Here is a 23387-nt window from a genome sequence, read left to right as displayed (position 1 = left end):
CGTTTGCAATTAATTCGAAGAACTCGCCGAGAGACACCTGACGCCTATTGCATTATGCATCGACTAGCAAATTTTTTTTTTTCTTTTTCTTTTTTTTTGCTACTGAGGTTTTGTTTCGATCGAATTATTCCGCCGCTCCCATAAAAGATAACGCGGAACTTACGACTTTATTGTTTTTATTTTTCCCTTTGTGCACGCGCGGGAGCGTGATCGCGACACGCGAAGCGCGGATGCAAGGGAAAAAGGGGGGTGCCGGTACGGCCAGAAGTGACCGCCGCAGGGTGATTCGTTCACGCACAAAGAAATTAAAGCAAATATAAGATATGCACGACAATTTAATTGTTCACTAAAGTACAAACGTGGAAACAGAACGCTGAATGGAAAAAAGAAAAAGAACCCACGTGACTGGCGCGTGCCCACGTCTCTGCACAAGGATGATGAAATAGCACGCACCGGAACGGACAATCTTGAAAGAACTCGTGATCTGCTGCAAATGCGCCCGACGGAAATCTTGAGGAGCGTTGAGCGTAAACGCCCCGCCGAATGCGGAAGATCTTGACCGCGAGGAACGGAGATTCGCGGGCAGCAGGAGTTCTTCGCGAACGCGCAGCACGTGTGCAGGCCGTGCCGAGACGCGGCACGCGTCTTAATACGAGCAGTCACAATTAACGTACACTTAATTACGATACAGAGATCGCGCACAAATTCTGAGCCCAGTGGTCAGAGATCGGCGAACAATTACCGCACCGGCCTTTCGCGGAGCGTACTAAATGATACGGAGTAGTTGCGTTACGGAGTTGTATTTTCAACGAGGCGCGTACGGCTACTGAGCTGCGATCGGCAGGAAAGCAGGAATTTCGGCAGCTCGCGAGGCGAAATTGCCTTTTCGGAAAAGTCCGGGTGCGCCCGCATCACGCGGATGATGCATGTAAGGCGGCCCGGAGAATGCTCACCCGCCGGTCACGCTCGCTCATCGTGAAAATCGCGAACACCCTTATTTCGCCGAGTAGTAAAGTACAACCCGATGCAGTCTGTTATTATCTCAAGTACAGCAAAGCCATTTAGCCGCATAATATCTCCTTTGATACAAGCATCTGCCTTGAATTATGTTTTGCGCGGATCATATTTCCCCTCCTCCCTCGCGTTCATCGCGATTTTTATTTTTTCTAACGTACTTCTAACGCGGACGTAACTCGTTAGATCGCCAGAAAGTTTGCGCGCTGCCCATCGCGATGCAGCTCTCGGACGTCGGTGATTAACAGCATACCGTAAAGCTCCGTTCCAATGAGATCACTGGACCTGACCGAGTGATCATTAATCAAGCGCGTGTTCATGTGACTCAGACCGATTAGTGTGCTTCATTGAGGTTTGTGAGATCTCGGGCGAATAAAAATTTCTTCACCGGCATCGTTACCGCGCCCGATCCCCCGAGTGTCCTCGTACGAATTCACCGCGCCTCGGGTTCATCGCACGGAAAATTTCGCCCGGATTTATCGAGCATAAACACAGCATCGTGTCCTCCCGCGCATGTATGTTCCCAACGCGCTGCACGGTTGAACTTTATTGCGGTGCGATATGTGCGTCTCTCGTTGCGTAACAATGGAAACATTACGCGGCGGTAATTAAGTGTCGTAGGTATCTCTCTTCGCGGAATACTGATTTCGCACCTTTGACTTTAAGTAAAACTTGAATTAAAATTAACTAAGCAAAGAGGGGTCATTTTTATTTTTTTATTTTAAACTTATGGAAGATATTGCCCGATTAGTTCAATACTCTAATGTATTCTTGCGATTAATCGCGAGCGTATCGCGCGGGGTTTTTTTTTCTTTTCTTATTTTCTTTTTTGGCAAATGACCAGCGGCGGTAACTTAACTCTCCTCGGCGCACCCGTATCTTATCCGCGGCACAACAGTCACGTTGCGAGTCTAAGACAATGAGGTCGCCATGTTTTTCTTGTGTCCTCGCATGACGACCGAAACGGCTCTGAAACCTGGTGCCGTATAAGACCGTCGTCTTGCTTCCTTCTACATGGGCGCTCCCATCCGTGACGCCCTACCTTCGCTCGTATAAACGTAAGACATGGAACCTACGGCGACTCTCGTATCCAGACGAGTGATTTACAAGCAACAATTAGCCTCACGCTGCGATATTAAAATATAGTGATATTCGCTGAGCGATCGTACACGAAAAGTGGCTGGGGCGCGATAGGCATAATATAGAAGAAAAAAAATTTAGAAAAATTGTTAAGTCTCGCTCTTCGATTTTTAATGCGTGGAAATTAGAAATGGCAATATTATGCATTAATGTCTGAGAGCTGCACGTGTTCTTGTACATGTTATTTTGAATATTACATGTGATTTAACAAAAGGAAAAAATAATATATATACATTTTTTTTTTATTGCTGGAAACGTTTGATAAATTTAATTTCAATTTTTTCTGGACTGCTCAGTAATTAATCTTTTTATGAAAGAACTCGATTCTTGTCTGAAAAATTTTCTAATGTTGTTTCTATTTTAAGGTGTTGTTTCCTAAGAAATGATAGTAATCGACATGTGCAAGCAATGCGTAATTGCATTCTCACTTTCACTCATTTCTAAATCGCTATCATTGATCGCAGGTGTGTGATCCCGTGAGTCGATAAAACAGACTGTAGATTATTTCAGCGGGTTTGCTGATAAAATTACGTTGGTAGTCGATAAAACAGCGGTGAAAATCGTGATCCTTTCCTTTACTGAAGGCCGGTATCAAGAGATTTATTCTATCGACAGACGTGTGGTCTCTCACTGTACTAGTTCGTGCTTTTGCCGTGGATGATTCCATCTTTAACATCTACAATTACTTAATTATTAATTCTATAAACATTAAAATTTAATTTAAAATTTTCTGCACGTAACGACAAGCCACAGGAATTTTTATAAAAATTTCCAGCGTATGCAATCGATTGCAAAAATAATCTGCGATGTACTTGCCCCTGAATTTGTGGCAATAATAGGGTGGGTGTAAAACAATCTCATACAATACTCTGAATTGAACTCGAATCAAACGTTGCGCCGTTAAACTCTTCCACTGTAATTTTCCTTTTCATGCATGAGTGTTCGTTGGAAACGTTGGCTCATTTTCCGGGTGCTCTAGCGCAATCTGGCAAAAAAGTTCCCCTCAACACTTGCCTGAAGCACGAGTATTTCTAATTTTTTTTAATCTGTAAATTTTCCTGCTAATTTCTTAGCGCGTAATTATTTGCAATTTAATTACCCCGAATATTTTACGTACGCGTAAATTATACATACGTTCAAACTATTCCTATGTTTCGTACAAAATTTTTTCAATACTTTCATTGCTTAAATTCTCAAGTAAAAGTTCGGACGCAACGAATGCGACGCTTGCGATTGCACAGAAAGGAGAATTTGAACTCGTCCCACGTGCGAAGAGGATTCAGCTCGCGGAATAAGTAGCGACGCCAATTCTACCATTTATTTCGTTCGGACGGGTGCGTTATGTGTATACTCAGGCCCGACCGATCGGGAGACCACTTTCGAAAGCCTGCCATTACGAGCAATTAGGCATGCATCATAGACCGCGCGGAGTTGGGCGCCTTACACGGGTCGAAGTTATCGGCTGTCGTAACGTTGCGCGGTGCCGGTCCGTCCCGGTTTCGACGACGGCTGAAACGGCGATTTGCGCCGGGCACGAGGACGTTCCCTCGCCGATGACAGTTTTATAGGAAGCGCGCACCGCGTCCGCGCGCCTTATTCCCTATGCCTTCCATTTCTTTTACTTCTCTTTCGAGCGTCAGCGAACGGTCCCATTAGGTCGTATCGGCGCTACGCGCTCGGCATTTAATGCCATGCTCGAGCGCGACTCAAAGTGAAAGCTCGCGTTTAGTACCACGGCTCCGGTTAGTTTTCCTGCCTTTCTTGTTACCGAGGTGTTTCTCGCGCCGCGGAGAAGAAGCAGAGAAATGCCCCTCGTAGCAAAAATCCCGCGCGATCTCGTTTGATCTCGATGATACCCAGCTCGCCTGACTTTTCTTTTTTCTTTTCCTTTTTCTCTCTCTCTTTTCTCCTCTCTCGCGAAACTTTCCAGGCGCTCGCTTCATTTGACGCGGGTCGAATTTATGTCGCAATCGCACGCGATATTTCGCGCGTAAACGGTTAATAAATGGGATACCGATGCATAATCTGGACGCAGGGTACTTCTGCGAATGTATTTTATCGACCGATTAGAATAGCGTTATATCGAAGTAGATATTCCGCGTCTAAATCCCGCGTTATCTCCGCATGATGCAAGTTCCGGGCACGCGCGAAGTTCGCACTTTTGCAGCGAACTAGTCCGAGCTATCTCCCGTGGCGTCGTTATGCAACTTGGTAATTTTTTAACGGAATGGCAGCAGATGACCTTGGGTAGAAGCGCCCGAGAGCTTCGCCACACTTTCACCCGTTCTCCAACTGTTTTCCATCCGGTACCCGAGCGCGACTTCTAATTTCGCACGCGGACTTGGATGCGGCACCTCCAGAGCCGCGGAGGTTTCTTTTCATACTCATTCACCGAACTAAAACGCGCGCGAAGTTTCTCAGTTTTATCCTCGACTCGCTAAAGTCTCCGCGGTGCTCGTAATGTCATTTACATGGAGATAAAAAAGAAATGAGAACCTTTTAAGAAACCGATATTAAAATCGCTATTACTACTTGTCGACCCATTAACGTTACTTTACCCCGACAGCGACGCTAAATTATGTAATTCCACTTTAATGTTATACTATTTGTTCGGAGAAACATTGCCTAGCAACTCCGTCATTATAAAGCGGCGGTAGAAGACCTCCCTTTCCCCCGTCAGTAACGGGTCTCTCCTCTCGTAGAATGCGGATTACGAGGCAAGTTTCGCTCTCTGTCCGATAGGTGATGCTGGACATGAAGCTCTATCCTTACGAAGGCCGTCGACCTCGCGTGTACAAGCGCATACACACGTAGTCGACACATAAAAGTACCCATACACGCGCGAGTGAAGAGTGGAGAGATTCCTCTTTCTCTTCTCTCCTCACACATTCTCGGCTCACACGGGCGTAGATGCTAGAAATCTTGCCCCGTTGTTCCTCGCCGTACTCGCGTTTAAACCTGCCGAAATCCCCCGCGCGATAATCAAAGGACGACTATCCGCGTCCGTCGTATTTTTTATTTCGTCATTTTTACTCCCCTCGCGAAACGCGCCTGTTTCCCGGCGGCTTTATCTTACGAGATTCTTGTCCGCGCAACCGACCCCGGCCGCGTTTGGAAAAGTCGAAAGCCACGGAAATTACACGTCGCCCAGTCGAGTTTTTTTTTAAATAATTTGTTTGAGACTTTTCGTGTTATAATTTACAGTGCACTCGTACGAATCCCCGGTATATGATATTACAATCACTTAGCTCGCGGCATTCCCCGCGTCTCGCAGGCACTTTAATATTTACCCGGCCGAGACGAACTTTAAGTCGAATACAAACCGACCGGCTCTCCGTTAATGTGCTTAGACGTCGAGTGTCAGTTCACGGACAGTCCACGAGAAGACGATCGCGAACTAAAAAAATTACTAAGCCGCCTTCGTGTTCTTTTCAAAAATTTATTAAATATTTGGCGAGCGTTCACGGCTAGAGACAATGCTCAAACGCGGCTAAGCGCGCAGGACTCGACGTATAATAATACAAAAAGAACCGTAAGACATTGCAATGCTTTCTGAAGAATAAGTCTTTTTTCTTTATGTCATATTTTCCTTATTATAAAAATATTTGTCCACGTATTTTTTTTTTCTTTTTCCACGAGATAAATATTTCAAGTTTACATTTATAATTAATGTCTTAATTAATTTTTTCCGTGCAACAAAATCGATAAAATGTTTAGTGTTTCAGCAAAATAATTACGGCGTATGCTTATTTCTTCAGAGAATTGATAGTAATTATTATATCGGTCTTCGAACATGAATAATCGTAACCACGTGAAATGGTTGTTTCCATATGTATTCAAGCACGACGAAAAAATTGAACGTTACTCGTTATTACGTACGAGTATGACTGAATTTTTTTTCTCCTCCCCCCACTTCAAAAATCACTCGCTTTCTCCGTCGAGTTCCCTTCCAGCTTTTATGAAATATCGCGTATCATTGGACACGGATAATAAAAGCGAAACACTTCCGTCGCCCACTTTTTTTGCGTAACAAAATAATTTTAATTGCCAGATTGCGCTAGAGCACCCGGAAAATGGGCCAATGTTTCCAACTATTTACCTAGCGGATTACGCGGACTAAGAATAAAACGCGACTTATCTAATCTTTCGATATTCTCACGTCGGTATCGTCGGAATATCAATACGATATTTGCTCAAGCGTAGTACTCGTGTAACTTCTTTACGGAACAAAAATATTGCGTTTTCTTATATTTTTTAAAAGGTAAATGCTTATAGATATAAGATTGTATCCAATCAAGAGCGCGGAGGTTGGTGTACGCGCTAACGGTAGCTGCACCGGCTGTGCTAATATTTGGCAGACATCTCCACTCTTGCCTCAAGATAGCCGTTTAATCGTAATCTCGCGAGATTTCAAATCGCCTCGCTTCTAATGCGCAAAAACGTCGGCCGAATCGAGCTCTCTCGCAGCGATCACGCGAAAAGATTGCCGAAGATCAGCGCGAAAGGCATCGAGGCTTTTCACATAAATCATAAATTCACAAAAATAATTCCGAATTAAAAGAGAAAGAAAGGAAAATTGTCGCGGGTCACGGAAGTTAACGCGACGATAAACACCGCCCCGTTAATACTCGCGTTCGTCAAATTATGAAAGTAATTAAGACGGACGTTCAACCGCAACGTCTTCAAAACGAATCTTCGTTAAACCGCAGGCGAACCGCACGAACTTCGTGTTCCTTCCCCGGTACGATTGATAGACTCCGCTGATTCCACGGTAGATATTCCCGATCGTAAAGAAGAAAGCGTATTTACGGAGAGAGGGTTAAGGAGTCGTTAACAGCCGGGAGTGCACGTTTTCATACCGGGGTGGTAATTAATGGACTTGGCGCGCGGCGATTTGCAAGCGCGCAAATTACAATCGTAAAGAAGAGTTAATCGGCGCTTCGCTCCCTTTGTTGTGGCGAACGTAAATCTGTGGGCTGCGACGTATCGCGGATTATCGATATTTTCCACCTACGGTGGCAAGCTTACGACAGCAGTTTCCTGCGATTCCTAAAAAAAAAAAAGAAAAGAAATAATTTTTTCTAAATAAATTTATAAAACAAATCCCTTAATCGAGTAAGACAAAATTCTGCTCGTGGTTAATACGCGAAGGTATTATAAATTTTTTTTTTAATTGGCAAATTTTGTTTACGTGGAAGAATATTATTAGGAATTTGGGACAGTGACCAAATTAAACCAAATGAGTCGTTTTCTGTCCAAAATTTTATGCCCTTTAACTGGAACGGCAGGTGATATTAACGAAACGCTACCATGTTTAAAAAGGTACGATTCAACTATTCAGATTCCAATCTTCTCAAAAGTCGACCCGCGCATTAATTAATCTCGGGATACGATCATTTTGACGGCCAATGATCAGTATCGCGGGCAGGTTCTTACTCGAAAAAGAGAGAATATCTTCTTTTTTTTTTTTTTTTGTTTCGTTTTAGTAAACTGGTTTGAAAGTATAATAATATCTACGGCCGCTAACAGACCATTCGGCTTCGGTTGTAGCACGCGCGCGAACGCCCACGTGAGAAAGCAAGGAATATTACGTTGCACCTTAAATTAAATCGAGTTCCCGTAGCAACGTGGTGGCGCAATATCATCCGTAGTGTCCTATAAAATATTGTCACGATCGACAATATAATCTCGGGGCGAGAAACGGGAGAAACTCCCGTTCAAGTCGTATACTTGACGGTTCTCCGAACGACCGTCGCGTTTTTATTAGGAATGCTAAAGGGAGTCTTAATCTTGTTTTAAATAAAATAAAGTCATCCCCGTATTCAAATTTAAGATAATATCTTTTTAATGAAAGCATTTACAGAAATCAATTTTAGCCTTTTTTCTCTCTCTCAAACTTGACCATAAAAGCAGCCTACAAACACTTTGATAATTAAAAAAGAAAAATGTTATTTCTTAATTAAATGAAATGATAGAAGTTATAAAATTTTATTAAATATTTCTTTTTACAATAAAAATTATAATTATATTCAGTTATATGTGTAGAAAGAAAGCTCGAATTCCCTCGATTTGCTTAGTCGTTCGTTACATACAAAACCGATCGCGATATCGCGATCTGCCTCGGTCCAGGCATGGGCCGCGGCAGTTGTGGGGGCAATCGATAAGGTCTGCACCGTCGACGTTGGTCACAAATCAACGCAGACATGAGGAACCCCATCTGCCGTAAGGGCCATTAAAAAGATCGTTCTCCATAAAATATTTTATCCGTCTCGCGGATCGATTTGAAATCTGTAGAGCGCGCACCGTCCGGGTCCCCGCCGTGACTGCGGCCGTAGCCCTTTTTCGCCGCACCAAATTCATAAATAATGGCTAAAGACCCCGGCGTACAGCTCGTGCGTCACGTTCCGAATTTGTAATCCTTAAACCTTTTAAGGTTTTTGCGCGATCACGTCCCCGGGCTTGTCTTTATAATTGCCGCGAGTGGTCCATCCGAAAGACGGAGAATTTCCAAGATATGCGATCGATCAGCGACGTCGAGAACAGCGTATCCCGAAGCGGAGTTTAACACGTGTTCTTGCACCCGTGTTAACACTCGTAACTCCAGCCGTTTCTTTTTTCTTCTTTTTTTTTTTCGCTCGAATCTCCTCTCGAAACAAGGAAAGGTCTAATCTAGTGATATCAGCTTATCCATCCCGTTACAAATATAAATCGCAGGATACCGTGATTAATTCTAAGACAGGAAATGTAAAGGATGGTTAAATCAACAATGCTATTTTTTTTTTTAATAAATTGTTGCTTTATTTTATTTTATTTTTTATTCCAAATGCGTTCGTACAGTAACATCAATACTTTATTATCATTCACCGCTTTGCCATCCAACTTATGCACGATTTAACGTTCAATTAGGCATTGTTAAATGTACCGACGACCTCGCATTTCAAAAGCCGCGACTCCTCTCATTGGAATTCTAGTCGTGCGTTTACCTCTGCCGCATATTTGTCGGTGATGCATTCATGTTCGCGGTGGACTAAGGCCCCGTTTCCTTTCTTCTCGTCAACCCGGCTGTCGGGAACAAGTAGAATAAGTAAAGATAACGGGAACGCCGGTCGGCACAGATGATAGCCGTTTCTTTCGAGGATATCCGCGCGCATCCATCCTGAGTTCTCGCGACACGCTCTATATTCTATTGTGCCAGGCAAACGTTGTGCCAGGACAGTCTCTTCCGCGCCTCTCTCTTTTCTCGTCGTGCGTTATCGCTCGCGGCCTCAGAAACCGTCCGTACGCATCTCTGCTCTTTTTCCCGTAGGCGCGCTCAGTTCAGTCGATTTGCTTCGGTCAGGAAGACCCGACTTGGAAACGTCCACCTCGACGTTATTCTAATCAACCGAAAGAACAAATTCCACGCCGACGTGGAATAATGCGTTCTCCAGCGGCAGCCTACCGCGTTCACGTTACGCAACTCGTGCGACATTTCTTCGATTTCCATACTATCTCGTCAAGTATGCGATTCGTATCTCTTCGAGCCGTTTTTGGAAGAAATATGTCGACCTCCAGGAATTCTGGAGAAAAAAGAAAAAATTTTCTTTTTTTTTATCTTGTTTGTCGTGATAAAAAAAAGAATCCGACGTTCTTACGGGATAAGTTAACGTTTCTTATTTGTTGTAGCATGATTTTAATAATAGAGTTTACAAAATTGTATATCGGTAATCTATTTGGTAATCCAGAAAATTACTGGCTCGAGCGAGGCCTCGGATATCAAGCGATATTGCGGCCGTGATATACTCAATTTGCCCCGCGTACTCCTTTAATTGTAATGCGGTCTCTCTTCGAGGGATGGAGAGGACTGTACTTTAAGGATCCACGGCGGTCAGGGCTTCTCACCGAAAATTCGAAACTGGTTTCCAGATTGAGAGGGATAAGCGAGATTTCCGAGCCGGCCTCGGGTATCGTCCGAGCTTTCGGTCCGTGGTAGCGTTACTCGTCCAAAAGCTGTCGGTAGGTTCCTCAGGTCGTGCCGCGCCGCGGTAATCCTATACGTCTTAAGAAACTGGTTTCCGCACGACGTGTTGCGGGTAGCGCGCAAAACAAATTAATAACAAGAACATCATAACCGCGGCTTCAAGGCTGCCCCGAGACGCTCACGGGCCGCAGCTGCTATACCGGGTGAGCCCCCCGGCCCCATTGTTGCTCGCAGAGCTAAATCTTTCCGCGGGGAAGACATCGAACCGCGGTCCATAGCTCCCCGATTCACCGTGAGGTATGCGATCGCTTTGCCGTACAAATATAAAGCCGCGTCTTAGCTTCTTCTTTTTCAATTAGAGAAAATGCGCCGCGACTTTTGCAGCAAGGAAATTCCGCTGTTAATTTTTGTTATTAATTTTCCTAAAAAGAAAAAAATAAGATTAATCCATGCGGGAATGTTGAAATAAAAATATTGAAAAAGTTGTAAAATTATAATAGCAACTTTTTGATTTTTTTTGTTTATATTTTAATATTCTGTAACTTCGTTGCATAATCAAGTTTGTTCAATTTTTTTTAATTTTTTTTTGGAGAGAGGATCATTAATTTTTTCGAGAACTACAATGGTTCGCGAGGTGCGTCGGTATGCAAGGCGCACGTATCGTGCGTGACGCATTATTACAATTAGATGCATTGTTAAGCCGTTACATTAGACGCGGACCGGCGAGAGGAGAAACAACTGTCGCGTTGTTCAATGAGGTAATCCGTTTATGTCCCTCGACTATCGATATATTGCTACTAGGTCACGTAACCCGCCTATCTTTACGTGTGTGCACTTCGTTATTTATGCACTCCCCTATACACACCTCTCACGTCGCTAATCGCTCGTGCACGAAAGCTCGAGGCAATCAAGGGGTGGAAACTAGGCGGTGATAAACCAGTATTTTCTCTGATTACGCTTATTCCTTGGCATCCAGCTTTTTATACGCGCGACACGTTCACGTTGGTTCTCGAAAAAAGCTACTAATACACGTTACGCGCCAAGCTCTGCGTCTATCTCAAGCCGATCTTTAATTACGCACAAGAACTTTTTTTTTTATAAGTCTATCTTTGTCTATATTTCCAAATAAGTTATTAATAAGAAAGTATTATTATTATTTCCTTGCATTAATTTGTATTAATACCGTAATATCTCGGCGGTCAATCGGAATAATAATCTTTCCGATCGCGGCGATGGTGCCCAGCGGAGCAAAAATTAGATTGAAACCGGCGGGCATTTTAATTACAATCTTCGCGTGCTCCATTAATGAATCTCGGGTCGTCATTTCGGCGCGTCAATCGTATCTCTTCGTAGGGATCGATTGTGCTCACGAGAAAAGATCCGCGGAGAAGTCGCGATCACGCCTCGCGCCAGATTGGCCTTTACTGCGCCGTTTCTTCAAGTTCGATCTCTCCTTCGATCTTCGAAGGCCGACGGTGGTCCAGCGCACCGGTAAGGGCAGGCCCGGTCGGTACTTTTCGAGACAACAATGGCTGACTCATCCGATATCGCATCTACCTGATACACGGTCCACGGGGAATATTAACTGCGAGACTATTATCGCGATTGAACGTCGATTCGCTCGCGGGACGTCGCGTAATGATCGCCAGCCTCAATTCTTTTAACGTATTCGTGCCCTCCGTTTAACTGTCGGATCGCGTTTTTAACGCGGCGCATTTTTCTGCGATCGTAGCGAGTATTGGCGAACGGTCGCGGTGTTCGGACGTGGACGACTTCAACCCGGGTATTTATCACACGGATTGGGTTACTCGTGTTTACCAGATAGCCCGAGGTCAGTCGATTTGAGCTGTAGGTATTATTTATTCACGTAGCAAGTTTGATTTCTTTTTTTTTTTTCAATTTTCGTTCCGCCAAAACGAAGCAGCAGGTACTTGTCACAGTATAATTTAATGTATTTATAATTTCATGATAAATTATGTCGCTTTAGTTTTTGCTCCAAGCATATTTCTCAATATCGCTAGTCGCCGAGTCTTCGAAAGTCCCTTTTTGTGTCGGAGCACAAAAAGGTTGTAGTTAACATTTTAGTTATTCCGTAAACCAAGGAAATTGTCCGAGGCATCGAGCGAAGTCGATTAGAATAGGAACGACGACCCGGGACCAGCAGTTTTTCGAAGCATTTGCATACGACACGGCAGCAGAATGCGGTACGAATTGTCGCCCGACATCGATTTCCTCTCCGTCTTTTTTTCACCGCCACCCTTCCGGGTCTTTACGAAGTCGTTATTATCTTCCCGGTTTATCCAAGAAAAAAGGAAGCAAAAAAAGAAATTAAATTTAAAAAAAGAAAAAACTAAAAAGAAAATGGGGGTAACGCGTTCATACGAAAGTAGGGAATACATCGTGGCATAATGACGTGGAATAATGAGCGGGGGATCATTCAGTCAGGCACCTTCGTTAATTATTCTAATTAAAGGTACGCCGACGTGGCCTGTAGATGACCCGTGTAAACGATGCTGATAATGCCCGCATGTAGGCGACCGACTGAACGCGGATCTTTTGTGTGTACAATGTTTGAGGATGCCACTAGGGCTGCGCAATCTTCTAACTTTGTTCCGGAATGAATGCAACTTAATTACGTTTCGCGTAATAGCCCGGGTATTAACGCGCTAATAAAAATCGCCCGTGAAATTAACAGTGAAAATAAAACGAATATCAAAGCCCGCGATAAACGACACGCGCGTTTAGATTAGATACTCAATAGGAACGTGCACCGCATTTTACAACCGTTCCCCTAAAACTTTTCCCTCGAATTTGCCCGTAATCTCGAAAACACGGGAGTTAATGGCGTGTAAGTGAATTCCGTAAATGCGCAAGAATGTTAAGAGATTCCGGGGCTGCAGGTCCTGTAGAACAACCGTATCGACGAAAAGGATAATCCTCGGGCGAGATTCCGCCCGATATCTTCCCTTTTCACCGGCAGACGAGGGTACTGGCTCTCTGCCGGGGGGAGAAAGAAAGAAAAAAAAAAGGAAAAGAAAAGATAAAGAAACGGGAGGCTGAAAACAAAGAGAGAAGAACGGGAGAAAGCAACGTCATGGCGCACGCGGTGATTCCACCTTGATAACTTCAACGTTCATGGAATGTCGGACTCGCCGAGTAGGCAATTATAATTTCGCGTTTCAATCTCCTGGACCGATGCACTTTATGGAAGGGGGGGAGGAGAGGAACGGCGGTTTCGGCGAAGCTCTTTACGAGAGAAACATAAGAGATAGGTGTTCGAAGCTCTCGACGATGAGATTAATCATCAACCGGTTCTTCATGATATCTCGCGGTGAGAAAAACCGAAACGTAAACCGAACTCATTGTCTAATTACGTTTTTCGCGTTCTACGATTACAATTCAATTCGCCTCCGTACTTTTAATTTTTCCGAACTTAACATTAAAATAAAAAATTATGCTTTTCAAGTTTTTAACTCTTAAGAATTTTTTTTTGTCAAAGAAAAACTTTACTCGGTGAAGACATTATATTAAGGTCGCGCATTTTTATATTTTTTCGTTATATTTTAAATTATATTAATTCCGTCTATTAATTAAGTTGTCCGAACACGCGCTCTCTCAAAGTCGTAACAATTTGCAACGACAATTCGTCACGTTAACTTCGCTGCATTCCTCTCAAGATTAATTTTTTACAATTGAATATATCTGACTTCGTGCCGTTATTAAATTTCGTAATTAAAATGCACGTTTACAAACGTCGTCACGCGTACTCTTAGCTTCGAATTTGTTCCCCTCCGCGGCATTAAGACGCGAAAGAAAAACTTTCCACGGGTATATCAAAATAACGCATTTAAAATGACGTATGTGCAATATTACGGTCGGCCACTTTTTGCGGTGCTCTTTTTTTATATTTTTTCTCTTTTCTTTTTTCGTTACCAAAAGGTCCCCCCCCCCTCCTCCGAGTAAAAGCGGTCCTCTGTCAGCAAATAATCCGCTTTAATGAATATTTAATGTTGTACGGATTCTGAAAAATCGCGATTTATACACGCGCGCAGACAGAATATAACATTCTGGAATATCCAGTATTACCAGTAGCGCTGGTTACTGGCGCCGCATTCGAATACGAATACCAAAGCCGGTGCCTGAATTTATATAACATGTATAATCTCTTAATTGCTGTAACAGCAATAATCGGACACGCTAATGTGTAACGCGATATGTAAGTTTATCCAGATCGGGAGTCTAAAACCGTAAACATTCGGAATTTACAGCGAATGATAATTGCAATAAATAACGTGTGCAATCGAAACTTGATCGAGTGAGTAATTCTGCTTTTTTTTTTTTTTTTTTTTTTTTTAATTCGGTACGGCTTGACTGTTTCTTTCGAAAATCTTCGCCGCCTTTACGGCCGGGGGCTTTTTTTCCAAACGCGAATATTTGCAGCAGATAAGCGAAGAAACACGATTATGCCGTTCTCGGAACAAAGGAAAGCGGTAGTTCTCGTCGCGACGGGATTCGGGCTGTAAAACAACTCGTAGAACGCGTAGTAGTCGAGGCGCATCCCGTCCGTCCAGATTTCGCGACGGATTCTAATCTGTTTGGCAAATCTATCGGCCGGCCGTAAACGGCAAATTATACTCCGCGGCGGGAACAATAAATAAATAAGGCGCACGTCCGCCGGCGGGCGGTGGGCAATTTTATATTTGCATAAACGTTTGTCGTTGAAACACTCGCACGTCACTCTCATACAATATGCGATATACCGCGTGCTACAAATACGACGTTATTCTTAAGAGACGCTAATAGAAAGAAAAAAAAATATTAATTTATATTAAAATTGAATTAAATGCAAAAAATTGATTAACAAATTGGCCGGAGATAAAATTATAATAATTATAAAATAATTACTTTAAATCTGTCGCGTTTTATTTTACCTCGACCGGTCGTTTTTGCAGAGGCGTCTGAAACTTGAAGATCGCACCGGCGCGAAACTAAATCAAAACATTGTAGCGCGACGTGTCCGAAAGGGGCTCGTCGGCGATAAAAAGGGGGCGGGTAGATTACGGAATATTTATGGCGTATGAGTTTTCCCCTGTTCCCGGGCAGATGCGGAGATAGGTTGCCGACGAGAACTCGTGTCAATCCGGGCTCGACATGTGTATCCATCCGTTAATCTACCCTCCCGATCTAACGATCCTCTCGGCGCGCACCGAAGAAAACGGGCTGCGCTTGCACTTCGCTCGCGACCGGGCCGCACGTCCGCTTCCCCGAAAAGTGACCGCCGTTATATTTTTAGCTGACATCTCTCAGATCCCCCGACCGCCCTCGGCTGCTAACGAACTTACCGATAGCTATCTGTCGGGCGCGTTATAGCCCCCCGTGTTCGGCCCAGGTATAACTTGACCCTCGAACTTACCTGGAACAAAAAGAAAAAAAAAAGGTTCGAATTATTCACGCATGTTGCAATATGATTGATCGCTAGAGAATTAAGAACAATAATAATAATAACAACAACAAAGAGAAATGCACGTGTAATATTAAAAAATAAAATTAATTTTCCGCGTTTTTTTATATATTTTTTTTTCGTTCCTCTGTATATTTAGACCGCGAGGAGATATTAAGTAAAGTAGAAAGTATCTCAGTCGTTAGGATATAAATGTATTTCGCATAACGCACCGTGCATTGTTCGCTCAGTTACAACCATCAATTTATTACTCAGCGACTTAACGAGGCTGGACAGAGAGAGGAACCGAAATGCGATTAACATTAAACCATCTCCCGCGCAGTAAGCTGGAACGCATTAGTTTCCGTCAGGAGGACCAGTCATCCCCTCGGATTACCGCAATAATTTATCGCACTTTCTCTGTTTCGTCGTCACCCGACGACTCGGTCTCGCGAGGAAAATGATAGGATGGGTCTTTCAATTAAACAGCTTCAGCGTCGTTCTCGTAGAAACCGATTTTTATTGAATTTGGGCAATCAACCCAATGCTCTGAGATCGATCTCGATCTAGATCGCCACAGACCAGCGATCTCTCCACGTACAAAGAGTCAGCTGATTTGTTTATCGGTACTTGTTCGCTCGTCTTAATTTTTATTTTATAATATTTTTACTCACAATCGTCGGCATCATAATAAGATCGCGCATTTTTATATTTTTTTCGTTATATTTAAAATTATATTAATTCCGTCTATTAATTAAGTTGTCCGAACAGCGCGGTACCAGACGCTTGTCTCTCTAACGAGGCTCCTCCGCAGGGGTTTATCGCGACTCGTCGAGCAACCGCGTCAATTATCAAGCTCGCTCGCAGCAACATTGTTTACAGCGACTCAGCGCCATAAGTATTTATCTACGGGTCTGTTCGGTGACGGCTTTACAGCCGGTCCGAGCACGGACGTTTCTTGCGAGGTTTACGCACGGCGCGAGCGCGCACAAAGGCGCTCGTTCTCCTCGCAGAATAATTCTCCGTTAATTCTCGAAGTGTGGCTGATTCCTCGAAATGGAGCCAATAACGTATATCGAAGTGTGCCGATGCTCGCAAGAAAATATTTAGTCGTGCGCAGTCACGAAATACTTAACCGTGAATGGATATTTAACGTGCGGCATTTCCTAACCAACTCTTTCGTGCTTTCGCGCGACGTCGATGCGCGTTAAGAGATGAATAACGAGACGTGCGATCGCCGCCTCGTTGTCACTTTTTAAATTGTAAATTCTTCGTGCGTTTAATTCTTTTTATTGTTACTTTATTTTTTTTTCTTTTCCTTTCGTAACAAATTACAATTACAACGCGTGTGGCGTTGTTTAGGACGCCGCGCTTCTGAAATATTCATTCACGGTTCGCTTTAGTAACCTAAGATACAATCAGTCCCCGAGTTCACCGCGAAGGATGAATCCGTTTGACGGTTTTTGTCTCACGATCCTTCTTCAAATCGTCTATAAATGATCCGGCCCCGGGTGGGATAGATTCTCAGGCCCTCACCTCGACCCTTCGCCCCCGGGAATACGGACTTTTAGCTGTCGTCGGTAAGAAAAGGAGTATAACGCGGGGAGGCCTTGCATTTTAGAATCCCGCCGCCTCCTCCTTTCCTCTCTCTTATAGTTAGCATCTTCGCCAATGGCGGATTCTTTTGTTTCCCCGCCGTGGAACTCGAGATTCTATCTGATGTAAATAATTATCCTGAAACCTGACAGATGCTGCGGGAGTTCTCTTCTCTCGCTTCTTCTCTTCCACCCGTTCGCCGGGGCGAGGAGGAGCCGGCGAAGAGCCCCGGAGAGAGAAACTTTCGTTTTATCCGAGAATCCTGTTTATCCCTGGCGTTGCGCACCGGCTCCGCGCGCACAGAAATACCCAGGATTCTCCAAGGTAAAGCGGAAAAAAAAAATGAGAGATAATAAATGGAAATACCAACTTGTTACTCGTGCCCGGCAACGAGAACTTTGCGTTTTCCCGATGTAATCGTCCTTAGCTCCCGTCTTAATTAAAGCAACGATGATTTTTATATTACCGCGCCGCCAGAGCGTAACGACGATTAACAGGAAAACGTAAAAGTCGCGAATCGATAACAGTTGGGTAATAATTTTTCGCGGCACGAGAGCGAGATTGAATTATCACAACAAACGCGCTGTTTGAAGAAGGATCACCGGGCCCGCAATTTGCAATTATATGTTAATTTATTATGACGGTAATATTTTTCACGGTGAACTCGATTAAATTATCGGAGTGGCTGAGCGAAAGCGATGTTCCCGAATGTATTATACTTTGCACTGCTTTCAGATTTCTTCGAGAATGGAAGCCAGCATCTCTGCCACGCATGCCACGCCGTAATATATTTTCCCTTAACAATAGGATGTAAATTTCGAAAATAATTTTCACTTCGGAATTTATTAACCGCTTTTCTGCAACGACGTGTTTAAAGACGGACTTAATTATCTATTGTTACTTTCGATATTACTTATCCTATCATTTTTTTTTTTTTTTTTATCAACAGTTAATCTTCACCGGCAGGAGAGATTACCGCGACTTGCCGATTCTTAGAAACTAAATTTGCATATAATGTAACACAAGTGTAAACTCTCGTGGTAAGCGACGTATGCGTGATTACACCTTGCGAAAATAGTCCAGCCGTTTCGAAACGTCCTCGCATCCGCGCCGTCGTGCCCGCTGGATCCAGGCGAGGTGTCCTGATTATCGCACGTGTAATTTTCCGTCGCGCGCGAGATGTGACGCAAAGATACGGCGAAGCCGGTTGCCGGGGCTTCGATATCGCCGGGTACTATCGCCCTCGATGGCTTTAATGTCACCCCGGAGGAACAATTTCGAGCACTTTACTCGCGACAGACGTTCGCCGCCCGTGGGGTCCTGCGGTACGTCATGCGTGGCGGGGATGCAATTTGTTTTCAGGGCTGGTGCCGGGACGACCTGCCGGACGGAGAAACACGGCTCGAGCCTCCACCTGATCGGCGCCCATTGACGGGGAATGGCTAGAGATGGAGAACACCGGTGAGTGATTACTGCTTCTCGTTACTTTTTACGCACTTTGCGGCGCAAGCGTGCGCGTATCCTTTGCGTAAATGCTCGCTTTAAATGTGATAAAACAATTCGCCAGCGAAATATACGTTCCCTCGTTTTTTCCTCGTCTAGTTTTGCATGTAATCGCGCAAAATTCACTCGGAACATTTCGAAACGGGCTATCATTTTTATTCAACGTTCGAGCAAACGATCGCGAGGCAGCACGTATACACGAACCCCGATCCTTCGGGTCATGCTATCAATGCGGCACGATACCCGTCATTATGCCAATTCGCGACGGGCGCCAATTTGGGGCCTTCGACGTGAAGGCCTTCGACTCGTCGAAGATGGTGCCTCATCATCGAAGGGCGCCGTGGTTCGTGCCGCGTCTTGGCCGCGCGAATAAGAAACCCGTCATTATACGCGCGTTTCACCGCGAGCGTAGTCCTGTTCTGGCAGCTTGCTAGTCATTCGAAGTAATGCACCTTCATTGTCTGGGTCAAGCGGGGCTTTATCGACAGCTGCGCATCGAATAAATTTTCGTCCGCGTTTCTATTGGTCTCGCGATACGCTGCTCTCCGCCGACAATCTTATCGGGCTAATGGTTCCGATTATATTAGCCGTGATTAACAATTTTGCCTTTTCATTATCATAAATAAGAATACGATTCGACTGGAAAAAAAAAAAAAAAGAGAACGGGGCTCGAACACACCTCGAGGATTATGTCAGCGTACGTTTCTTCATCTCGCGACGCCCCGAATATATTATCATAAAAAAAAATAATCGCGCTTATTTTTCAACGGAAACTTCGATTTCAGCCGACGCGATGAAATTAATCGCGCATCAACAGAAATTGTCAATCCGCGAAGTCACCGGCGTCGCAAAAAGTGGTATTTCCCCCCCCCCTCCCTCTTTTAATTTATCGTACGTCGTCGATACGAAATGTAGGAAGCCTAGCATGAAATATCGCCGTGTCGCGCGGCAAGCGCAAAATCCCGGCCGGCGATAAGGCCGTTAATTATCGAAAGCGACGAGCAGCATCTTTCATTATACCCGGGAATGCAGATGAATTCCTTTTTTTTTTCCCCCTCCTCCTCCTCCGCCGCCACTCGGCATTCATCTCGAGGTCTCGACGGTTGCTCCTGCCCACCCTTTTCGCCTTCGCTTTTCTCGGCGCGGCAAACGAAAGTTGATCTGACCCCACGAGAGTCCGGTTCAAACCTGCCCTTCCCCCTCGGCCCTTCGCCTTCCCTCCCGCTGGCCCGGCAGCCGCGTCAAGACCCTTGATTTATCACGGCGTTGCCAGCAGTCTTTTATAAATGTTCGGGAACAACCCTACTGCCACGTTCATCGTTCATCGCGGCGGAACGCCGAGAATTCCTCGGAGTCCCGCTGACTTTTCCTCGCGTCCTTGAGCGAACGTCAGGTAGAAATCTCTCGTAGGAGCCTGCGCTCCTCTGCGCATCAAGTCTTTCCTCCAATTTTCATATTTGTATTCATACACGTGCTTCGACGGAACGATCGAGTGCTTCTTAATCCCGCCGAGACGAGGGGCTTAGGGGAGAAACATCGAAGAGGAGAAGGCAGAAAAAGCCGTACCCCGATAAAGTCGCGAAATCGAGCCCGCCGTCGAGCGAGCTAATCCGCTTACGGTGATGCCGCGGGCGACGTGGCGAGGAATGCGCTGACATTCGCGATGCAGCGAAATCTCGCAGCAGATAAGAGCCTTAAGTCGCGAAGTTATAGAAACATTATGGAGACCGCTCTCGATCCTAAGTCAAACGGAGCTGAACGACGCGTATCGTGGCAAATTTTCCTTTTCTTTTTTTTAATTACTGAATAATTTTGGAGCAATAATTAAAATTAAATTTTGTGGTATCTATATTATAATTCTAATAGTGAGGTTTAATTAATATCAAGCCTGTCGGAGAGCTCAGTTAACTTCCTTTCGTGTAATTAAGATTTTAGAAACGCGCACTTGTGCACTCCAGCTCGTGCAATCCGTAACAGACGCGTACGTTCCCCTCGCGCTAATTGAATGCACATTGATACGTCGCAATAAATCGAGTGCTTTATTGAGATCAGCTGCGGAATGCGCCTCCCTCACTTCCAAACGGCGACGGTGGCTTTCAGAGCGCGCGATCCTGGAGAAGAAACTCGATAACGCGAGAGCAAGAACGTGGCTCTGGGTTCTCCGTTTTCTTTTCTTTTTATTTTATTATTTTTTTCTTTTTTTTTCTTTCTCCTCCCACCTGTTTTCTCTTTCGACGAGATGTCGCCGATACATTAACGCGGTGTTATCTTGTACTTAGCATAAAAGCGAACGCAACTTCTTTTTATTTTAAAATTTATCGGTATATCAATTTTGCTCCCATATTCAAGGAAGACAATGTTCGCGCGTCGTTTCTGAGTTTCGTTCCCGGCGAGAAGCGCGTTCCTTCCGTTTTCTCCTAATGAAATGCGGTGCGTGCTTTTAGTTGTTACGCGCTTTCGCGTCGTCGCGGCTTGGTTTCCAAGCGAACGCCTTTTAGCGGGCGACGGCTAATCTTCGCGCTTCGCGGACCGCACGGGCTTCGACAGTCGGCGGCATTGTTAGCTCTCGAGCAGGACGATAATTATCAAGCTTCTCTTTCCCCCCCGCTTCCCTAACCCTCCACTCCCCCGGTAACGGTCCGCGAGGTATCGCGTCTCGGTGAAGAATCCAGCCCGCCTTTCTTCCGACCTGGCCTCGCGATTCTCCTCGCCTTCTTCCTTCCACCTGCGGCGGCTGGGTGCCCGGCGTCTAGTTTGCGTGTCGGTTCGCACCTTCGACTGGCGACGCGTTCTCCGAAAGCGGTAAAACCTTGGCTCGGCCCGGCACCAAACGGGCAAGGACATCGGCGCGGAAGAGGAATGGCCTCGATTTATTACGTTCGACGTTGCCTCCGGGGGCCTTTTCTTGAGGTGTGTGATGCTGACACCCCCAAACTAAGATTTTTTTAAAAATCAAGTTGCATTCGTTTGTCCACGTATATCCAATAAAAAATTTTATTTGTCCACCTTCTCCCTCTTTTTCTTTTTTTTTTTTCTTTTTTTTATTTTAGAGAAAAGAAAAAAAAATTAGCTCGGGTTATACATTGCGTTAAAGTTCGACGTTACTCAGTGGTCTGTCGCATTCTCGATGCTTTTAGAATGTCGCAATCAGCATATTAATTATCTGCTGTTATCTTCGTGATAACGAGACGTCTCTCTTTTCGCTTCGCTTTCATAAATCCGTCGCGGATCAACCACGAGGTGGTTTTAATTCGCGGACCTTTCGCAGGGTTTTGCGTTTATAAAACCTTGCGATGCTTTCGCTACCGCGGCTCGGTCGAAGTTTCGGAAAGATATACTCGCTAGAACGACACGCGACCCGTTCGGAGAACGCTGGATATCGTTGAATATATTTTCTACGAATGAAGATATTAATTTTATTTCAAGTCACTTCTTCGATTCGTTGACGTAAGAAGTCCGGAGGAGATTTTAAGATAATTTGGACGAGGTACTTTCAATTTGCATTTTCAATTTATTGTCCTCCTCGTTACCTAAGTAAATACGCAGCGAACATCACGCCACATCAGCGTAGTCTATATGTTATTGCATTATTACGTTATCATTCCGCTCGTAATCGAGACAGCGGTGGAGGGCCTCTGCGCGTGCTGTCGAATCGACGCAAGATTTGTAGCGTGGGATCCGGTGTCTTTTGAATGCTGATTTGCATGACTGCATCAGTCGCGCGTTATTATCCTATCGGGTTACGTATCCCCGCACACCGAGGTAACTCCTCCGTCGCGACACGGGGATCCCTGACCAGACATTAAAATTGCAAATTGTGTACGGGAGTGATGAGAGATCGCGCCAGCCCGACGATACGCTCGTCTTACCGCGTTCCATTTGCTGCTTTTTATTTGCGGGTCTCAAATTAAAAAAAAAATTTTTAATAATAATAATAAAGAAACTTAACACCCTCCGCTACAGTTCTTAACGGCGACAAACGAATGCAACTTGATTTTTTAAAAAATCTCAGTTTGGGGGTGCCAGCATCACACACCTCTCCTGGCCGCTTCTTGATTTACGTACCTTTGCACGTCGACGCATGCCGCTCGGCCAGCGAGGTAATGAATCGACTATTGTCGCGTCAAGTACGCGACGCGTGATGCTGCGTAGCCCGCGACACTCACTTCTCGCGTACGAACGCGGAAGAGATGGACTCGTAAAGTAGAAAATTGTACAGATCCAATATTCTAACAGATACAATTTCTTTATTTTCTGAGTGCCATACGTTTATCCCTCGTTTGTCCACGTATGTCCAACTAAAAATTTTATTTGTCCAACTTTTAAAAAAAAGTTATATCCAAGTTAAAAAATTAAAACCATATATGTTAGGTAAACATCTACAAATTGAATTATTTTAATAAAATTCATGAGGCATTTATTTGTCCACTCTGTCAAATCAAATAATTAATAAAAAAAAAATTTTTAGTTGGACATACGTGGACAAACGATGGACAAACGTATGGCACTCAGAAAATAAAGAAATTGTATCATGGGGGTACTGGTACCAAAAAAAAAAAAAAAAAAGAAAAGCACTTCCACCGCCGACCGTCTTTGTCTGAAAAGTTCGTGACCGTTTCGTCGTTTTCTTCTCGTTATTTAATGTTTCGGTGGTACGGTGGCGTATATTAGACGGGATTGAATTACAAATTCTGCGAAATCTAGGAATCGCTGAGCACCGTGCTCGGCATCGAG

At 44.6% G+C, this 23387-nt stretch overlaps 1 protein-coding gene across 2 annotated transcripts in view; it reads left to right on the top strand.

The window, feature by feature from the left end:
* The window catches only part of Egfr (epidermal growth factor receptor), a 97204-nt gene that overhangs the window by 27618 nt on the left and 46199 nt on the right, over positions 1-23387 (top strand). Inside the window, exon 1 of one of the 2 annotated variants that reach the window (XM_070670318.1) lies at positions 18183-18611. The exons of the other annotated variant lie outside the window; for it this stretch is intronic. The gene's annotated coding sequence lies outside the window, so the exon portion shown is untranslated. Of the gene's footprint in view, positions 1-18182; positions 18612-23387 lie in introns of those variants that run through there. 2 annotated transcript variants of the gene reach the window in all.

This window comes from Cardiocondyla obscurior, linkage group LG20 (assembly GCF_019399895.1).
Source record: "Cardiocondyla obscurior isolate alpha-2009 linkage group LG20, Cobs3.1, whole genome shotgun sequence".
Lineage (NCBI taxonomy): Eukaryota > Metazoa > Arthropoda > Insecta > Hymenoptera > Formicidae > Cardiocondyla > Cardiocondyla obscurior.
This window is presented reverse-complemented; position numbering and strand designations above follow the sequence as displayed.